Below are 7,069 nucleotides of genomic sequence, written 5' to 3'. Positions count from 1 at the left end.
CACTTGAGGGAAGATGAACAACTTTAAGAATTGACCAACGCGTTTCAGCTTGTAGCCTTCATCAGGGTCATAGTAAAACATTGTAAAAATTGCTTAAATACAAGACAGGAAACAGAAAAAAAATTCAAATTAACCAGTCAAAACTTCATAGATAGTTCAGCTGACATATAATAGGTAGGTATTGGTTAATTGGCAAAGTCACGCCCAAGTAGACAGGGACAAGGAGAAACAAAAGAAATACATTCATACAAGACAAGACAAACAAATAATACTTGTTTAGATCTTGTTCAGCAGGCTTTCAGATCTTGGGCAAACTGAGAAAACTCATAAAATATCTGTCTTTGAAAAATTTCCATCTGTCATGGAGTCACAGATCGGAAAAGTTTGGAAATCTGACACTAAATCACTGTTGCCTGTAATCTAAAAAGTTAACCACAATAGATAAAAGATAGCTAATTGAAATGGTATTGTTGAAGTGATAAATCACTCAGTAATTTGTTTTGTGGGGATTGTGGAACTAATTGAGCTGTCGGTTGAACTCTGGCACAGAATCATTTGCTAAACCCACACTCTGCTGTGCTTTATTTGTGAGTAGATAGTTCTGGTCGCTCCACAAAGCAGTCTGTTTCAGCCCACTTTAACAGGTTTTTATCCATACCAGATATTATGATTTCATCATGTTGCCTAGCAACAATCTACCAATAACTCAATAATAATTTGTAGGCTTTATGCACCTGTAACAATGTATTATAGCATTTTTATTTTATGACGGCAACAATAATATAACTTGTTTAATACACTTTTATTTGATATCTTCAAACTGAAGATATGAACCGATGAAGCCAACTTTACTGTGTTTAGGGACTATCAGAAGATTAATGTTGGAAAACGAATTGTTTAAATTAGCTATTTGAATTAGTTATATGTGTTGTTGTCAGAAGGATATTATTCTACAGGTAAAACCATGTTTTACTATGAGGGTGTATATTTGATTGAACAAAATCTGGAGGTGGACAGAGTCTGGCTGATGAGTGTAGTAGTACAATCATTTATTTAGATAATGAAAGATTGATGTGGTCCTGTAATCATACACAGATGTAAATGCATTTTACTGTATATACAGATGTAGTGTTGAACACCTAAATAGCAACAAAACTAAGTGGTTATGGGGACTGGAGCCCCTGTGAAAGAGGAGCAGTAGGTCAGTGTCGGTTAATCCACTGACAAGATTTCCACAGAACTGTTCCTTGTCTGTGCAGGAAGGTGAGTTGTTTCAGTGAGTTTTCTGATGAGGAATCTAAAAGGAGTGGACCACCTCGACAGGGACAGGTAGGTGTTACTGGAGAGAAGGAGCTGCTCTTCAGCCACAGAGGATAGCAAGGAAAACAGAGACATTAAGGCTTCATGGATGAGCCTGGTTACTATGAGGAAGAAAAGGAGCTGGAGCTGGTTCTTAAATATCAGCAGTAAACTGACGGACAGCAGGTGTGATAAACCAACCCGACCTTGGAAAAAGCAAAAGTGCAAGACCATGACTCCCATATCTATCTACTTCTTTATAAAAACAACATCTACCACCCCGATTTATTTATTTTCATTTTCTTAATGTCATATTACTTGGATAACAGAAACAGAACCTATGAACCACTGGGGAAAAAATGCTTTTAAAATGACACCCATTTTTACAGATGATGGCTGCAGCTAGTGTTTGCTGATAGAACCACCACCTACTCATGGTGGATTTCTTTTAACAGAATTGCCTGGGCCAAAAAGTACTATTTTTGGGATGAGTGCAATGATTTAGGGAAAATTCAGTGACTCATTCTTTTAGAAGTATTTTTTGGGGAGTGAAGACACAAAGTTATTCGGGCGGATGCTGCTTTATGAAATGAAAGTAGAGCTGCAAATGTGAACCCTCTAAGCTAAGCCCAATGTGACTTGGCTGAGAGGTTTACAGTTGGGTCACTGTTTTAGCCTCTTTATCCACTACCCTGCTGGTGACTGGGTCACTACACCCACCCACAGACACACAAACACATGCATGTACACACATTCATCATCATCCGTCGGTCTGCCTGGTGCTCGGCTCCTCTGAGCCCTGGCAGATTACCTCCTGTAGCTGTACACTTTCTTTTTATACCTATTCTGCCACTGTCCTATAGCTGTTCCATAGCTAAGAGGACATGGCAACAGTATGTTTTATTTTATTTTATTTTTTTAACCTGCTGTTAGAGGAGATCACCTAACAGATCATTTACTCGCTACATAAAATTACCTCTTAGCACCACAGTGAAAATAGGACCTAATGTAACCTGCTGTAACACGAACATCACGTTGTCGCTACACTAACAGTGCTGACTTTAGACAGACAGTTTGCTTACACGTAGAAAATGATAAGGCTGCACTTCAGCAGAGTTTTTATCCTTATTTACTATCTGCTGCAAATCTCCTCGACATCCAGCTACTTCATTAAAACAGGGTCCCAGTAATCTATGGCCCTGGATTGTCAGAGTCCAGTGCACAGTGTTCATCCCGCAGCAACGCACCGGAAAAAAAATAAGCTCGTACTGCAATAACTGAAACGGGCTTGTTATATATGTGAAATAAAATGTTGACACAACAAATTAAAGGCCCATTGACCTCCCACTGAGTAAACCATCTGTTATATTCACTTGAGACAACAAATAGTTGTATTAAGATCACCACAAATAGGACTGCTGTTTACCTATGGTGGTATGATGACTGCTTAAAGCACTGTTGCCATATTTGTGGAAACAACCTCAGATAAAGTCCCTCAGAGTTAATTAAATGTAATTGTTAAAGTGTCTGTACAGCTCAGTGTCTGCGAAGAAGCCTTTCCTGAATGCACTGACGATTAAATGTCTGTTTGCCCTTGAATGAAAATTATTTTCTGTTTAAGAGTCAGCCGAATGCCAAATAAGAATTATCTGTGAGGTGGGAGCATTAGCATAACATAACATATAACAACTACTGTACAAATGTTGCTGCTAAAAAATCAATCAGTCAGGCGCAGCACTGTGTGGTCTGGGCAGCAATGAGACCATTACATTGGCAGAAGCATTTGTTTCAGCTCCATACAAAAGAGCCATTGTTCTATTGTGTTTTAGTGCTTTTGTTTTTACTAAACCTAGAAATCTAATTTCTCTCTGGGGGCTAGAGAACAGTGTAGGCTACTAAAAAAAAAAAATGTAGACCTTTCAATTGCAAATGTGTGTTTACCCACACATGTTTACCCACTTATTATAGCTCTTCCGTAACTGTATGCACTGTAAAAAAAAATCTGTCAAATTTACGGTAAAATACCGGCAGCTGTGGTTGCCAGGAATATACCGTGTAAAAAATGTGGAATCTGTAAAAGACAATACGGTATACTGGTTTTGTAACCCTAATTTTTAAGGTAGACAACGTATTATTTTACCAAAATCATGATAGAAAAAACCAAATATATTTGTCAATTATACAGCAATTTAATGTAAAAAATGCAACTTTCCATAGCTTTTTACGGATATGTGCAGTAAAAAAAAAAAAGTAATAATATAATAATATTTACAGTAATTTGTTGTTAATTTAACAGTAATAGGATAGACCCTATTATTGTAAATAACTGTAAAAATAACAGAAATATGTTAAACCTTATTAAAACCTTTGACAGTAAAAAACACAGTGAAATTGTATAACAAATTACAGCATTTTATTTTGACCAGATACATTTTACGGTAAATTCCTGGCAACCACAGCTGCCGGTATTTTACCGCTAAAAATACAGTACAATATGAGGAACATAAATGGTTTACCGTACATTTTACATTTGCAACCGCTAAATATAGAAAAATCTAAAGATGCTCATATACAACCAAGGTAGAGAATATTACTGATAAACAATGAGAAAATTTGACATACCATTTGAAAACAGACTAAACATATTATTTTCTCTATTCCTACAAAACAGCATAGATCTTGAGAATACAGCATGTGTCCATATATAGGGCTGGTAATCCATGGAGGAATGAATAAACATGAAACAAAATATTACCTGCCCCTGACCTATCAACAGTAATGAGTCACTGGGTCCTGCCTTGGTGAAGGAAAGGACTCGGTGGAGTTTCTAATGCGCATGGTGTTGAAGATACAAGCTCTGCAGGAGTACTTCAATGTCCATCAGGAGTTCACTTTGGACTGGCAGGATCCCCTCTGCAGCAAAAAAAATGGACAAAGTTTGATCAGTGCTTGAGCAAAATGCACAGAAATGAACAAAACGTGCTGCCAAAACCAGATCTAATGATAAATGATTTCTTAAGTGTAAAATATACAGTTCTTAAAGGATAGCTATTGTCAAAATGCAACCTGGGCTGTTTTTTTCAGTTTTTTTTTTTTTTTACTGTAAACGAGACAAACATATATCTAAAAGCATAATTACGACAAACAAGCCGTTTTTGAGATTGACCGTGATTTTGTTTTGTGGTCAATAGCCAGTGAATGGGAATACTAGGGGGCCGGGGCATAAATTTGAGCACATCAAAATCGATACAGTAAAAAAAACAAAAAAAACAAAAAAAAAACAGCCCAGGTTGCGTTTTGGCAATAGTTATACTTTAAATCTACTTATGTAAAAGTTATACATAGACAACGCAGCCCTAATCACAATCATAATTTGTTGGAAAACGTATTTAAGTTTCGTATTGATTTATCATAGAACTTGAAGTTAATGGCTGAATGCATGGTGATGAGACCTATCATTCAATCTACATTTTATAGCGTATGAAACTGCTCACCTGGACATGAACCTGAGCTCGGCTGATTAAGATTAGTGTCTCCTGTCCATCTTTCTTTAGCAAAACTTGAATAATACCACTGCTTACCTCTTATTGAATCTTTGGGTGCAGACTTAATTGAAGAGCCTCGTATAAACAGGCAGGGTGTGATGTTTAGGGAAACCAAAGAATACAGCCGCCATCATTTCTGCCAGAAGACTCATTGGGTGCAACGAAGCTTTCATTGTGGACTGGCTAGATACCTTCTGCATTCAGAAGGAAAACAAGAAGGGCATACACCATAAACAATAATAACTGACAAAAATAATGAGACAAGAAATTAAAGTAACAAAATAAGTGCAAATCAAGTTTCCCTGTGTTACAGTGTAGCTGAATGTTTTTCAACAATTTGATTTACGGTAAAACACATACCAAATATTTCCAGCCAAGGTTTGTTTCAATCTTCAGCATTTTTTTCCTGCCATTGTCTTGAAACTGTTTCATCTGTCTCTCTCATTTGATGCTGTTTACAAAAACAAAACAGCAATATTGTAAAGGGAAAAAGGAAAATTAATTTAATGGAAAAAAAAAAAAAGATTATGACCTGAAATCTCACCATTTCCTGAGAGTCACAGGTCCTTTGAGTATCCTTATGGTTTCTGCTCAAATTCAGTGTCTGAAAAGGGCAGGAACAAAACAAACCTTTTTAATCATAATAAAGACAAAATAAGATTTAGAGACAGACGACAAAGAAATGTGTAAAATATCTTCTTGAATCCGTTTACTTTACTAACCTTGAAAGAGACTCTTGGGTCTTAGCTGTGCCACCACCCTTAAACCTTAAAACAGATGGAGACGATATGCTGGCCTGGCTTGAAATTTCCATATTTGGTGCTGTAAAACAATATCACAAACAATAGATTAATTGTACTTTTTGGACCTTGGCCAAAGCATAATAGAAAAAACAGAAAGTCCTTCATGGCTATTGTGCAATGAAATCATAATACTTACTGGTTTGTTTCTCAGATGTCTCCACTCCTAATGATTGTAGTGCCTCCAGTACAATTTCAAGGATTGAGGCAGACAGGTCCGGCAGCACCTTAGTAATGGAACTCCTTATGCTGCCCCCCATTTCCAAGATGTCTGATAAAAGAATGTGAATAAAGGTCAATTTACACCAAGTGGTACCTTTGGTCTTAAAATATGAAGCTGATCTTGCTTGATACTACACTTTTATACAGTGTTTCGTAAGTACCAAACTAACAGCACCATTATTGTGACAGCACACTGTGTTTCAGTGGAACCATTTGGTACCCATACTTCATGTAAGATGTTAATGGATAGAAATCAATTAAGTCAATGGGTTTTGACCAAAAAAATCATTTTATTTAAAACAGCTTACTATCACTTATGTCACACAGAACATCAGCAGGAGGCTCAGTAGAGGGCTCTTCTGATTTCTGCCACAGATCAGACTCTAGCAGACATCTCAAAGTCTCTCTTAAAGGCACATAATAGGCAAACCTATCTTTTCTGTTTTCATCCCTCCCTAAAAATATTTTCTTTGGTTCCGCATAGTTGAAGGCTTTTTTAAAGATCTGAGCTCTGGAGTGCACTGTCCTCAATGGCCCGGTATGACATGCAGAAAAAAGATCATAGCTTTTGACAGACTCACAGACTTTGTTGATGTCCTCCTCTGATAATGATGTGTCATCTTTTAACAGTGATGCAAGTTTACCCAAACTGTATGTCTGTCCCAACTCATGCATGTTCTGCATTTCCTCTACAATGTTCTGTATGGTTGAAGCAGGCAGTAGAAACTGACCCTGCAATTTTAAGTAGAATAGTGAAACGTTTCTCAGAAAAAGATCACAGAATTCAGGGGGCATTTCCATGTTATCTTCATGTGTAATAGACTGTGCAGCAGTCTCGGAAATCAAGGGTACAAAATCATCTGATGTGGTTGGAACAGATGATGATTGACATGCAGACTCTCTATATAAATCACCAATGCTGCTGTCTGCTGTGTTTACGTGACATGTGAGCAGTAAAAGATGATTTAACTCTAAAGGTATTTGTGCATCCTCTTACTGGACAAGTGACCACGTGTCCTTCCACAATATGGCTCTTCAGATGAGCTATTAACTCTTTAGAGTTCTGACACTGACGTTCACACATCGCCATTGCACATGTAAACGAAGAAACCACCACCACACCAGTGACATGGGTGGGGGCAGTGTCTTCGGTAAAAATGAGCCTTAAACGCGCCATACCTGGTGTATGTCTGCTTGCAGCCT

At 37.4% G+C, this 7,069-nt stretch overlaps 1 long non-coding RNA gene across 1 annotated transcript; it reads right to left on the bottom strand.

The window, feature by feature from the left end:
- Positions 1–3,690: 3,690 nt before the first annotated feature.
- Positions 3,691–6,645, bottom strand: LOC145420029 (uncharacterized). The gene is made up of 6 exons (XR_013901304.1): positions 5,784–6,645; positions 5,567–5,666; positions 5,389–5,448; positions 5,205–5,295; positions 4,881–5,038; positions 3,691–4,212 (listed from the first exon to the last, which is right to left on the bottom strand). It is a non-coding gene; the product is annotated as an uncharacterized LOC145420029 (long non-coding RNA).
- Positions 6,646–7,069: the final 424 nt, after the last annotated feature.

The sequence above is a fragment of the Astatotilapia calliptera genome, chromosome 14, assembly GCF_964374335.1.
Source record: "Astatotilapia calliptera chromosome 14, fAstCal68.1, whole genome shotgun sequence".
NCBI lineage: Eukaryota > Metazoa > Chordata > Actinopteri > Cichliformes > Cichlidae > Astatotilapia > Astatotilapia calliptera.
Note: the sequence above shows the minus strand (reverse complement) of the source record. Positions and strands in the feature narration are given on the sequence as shown.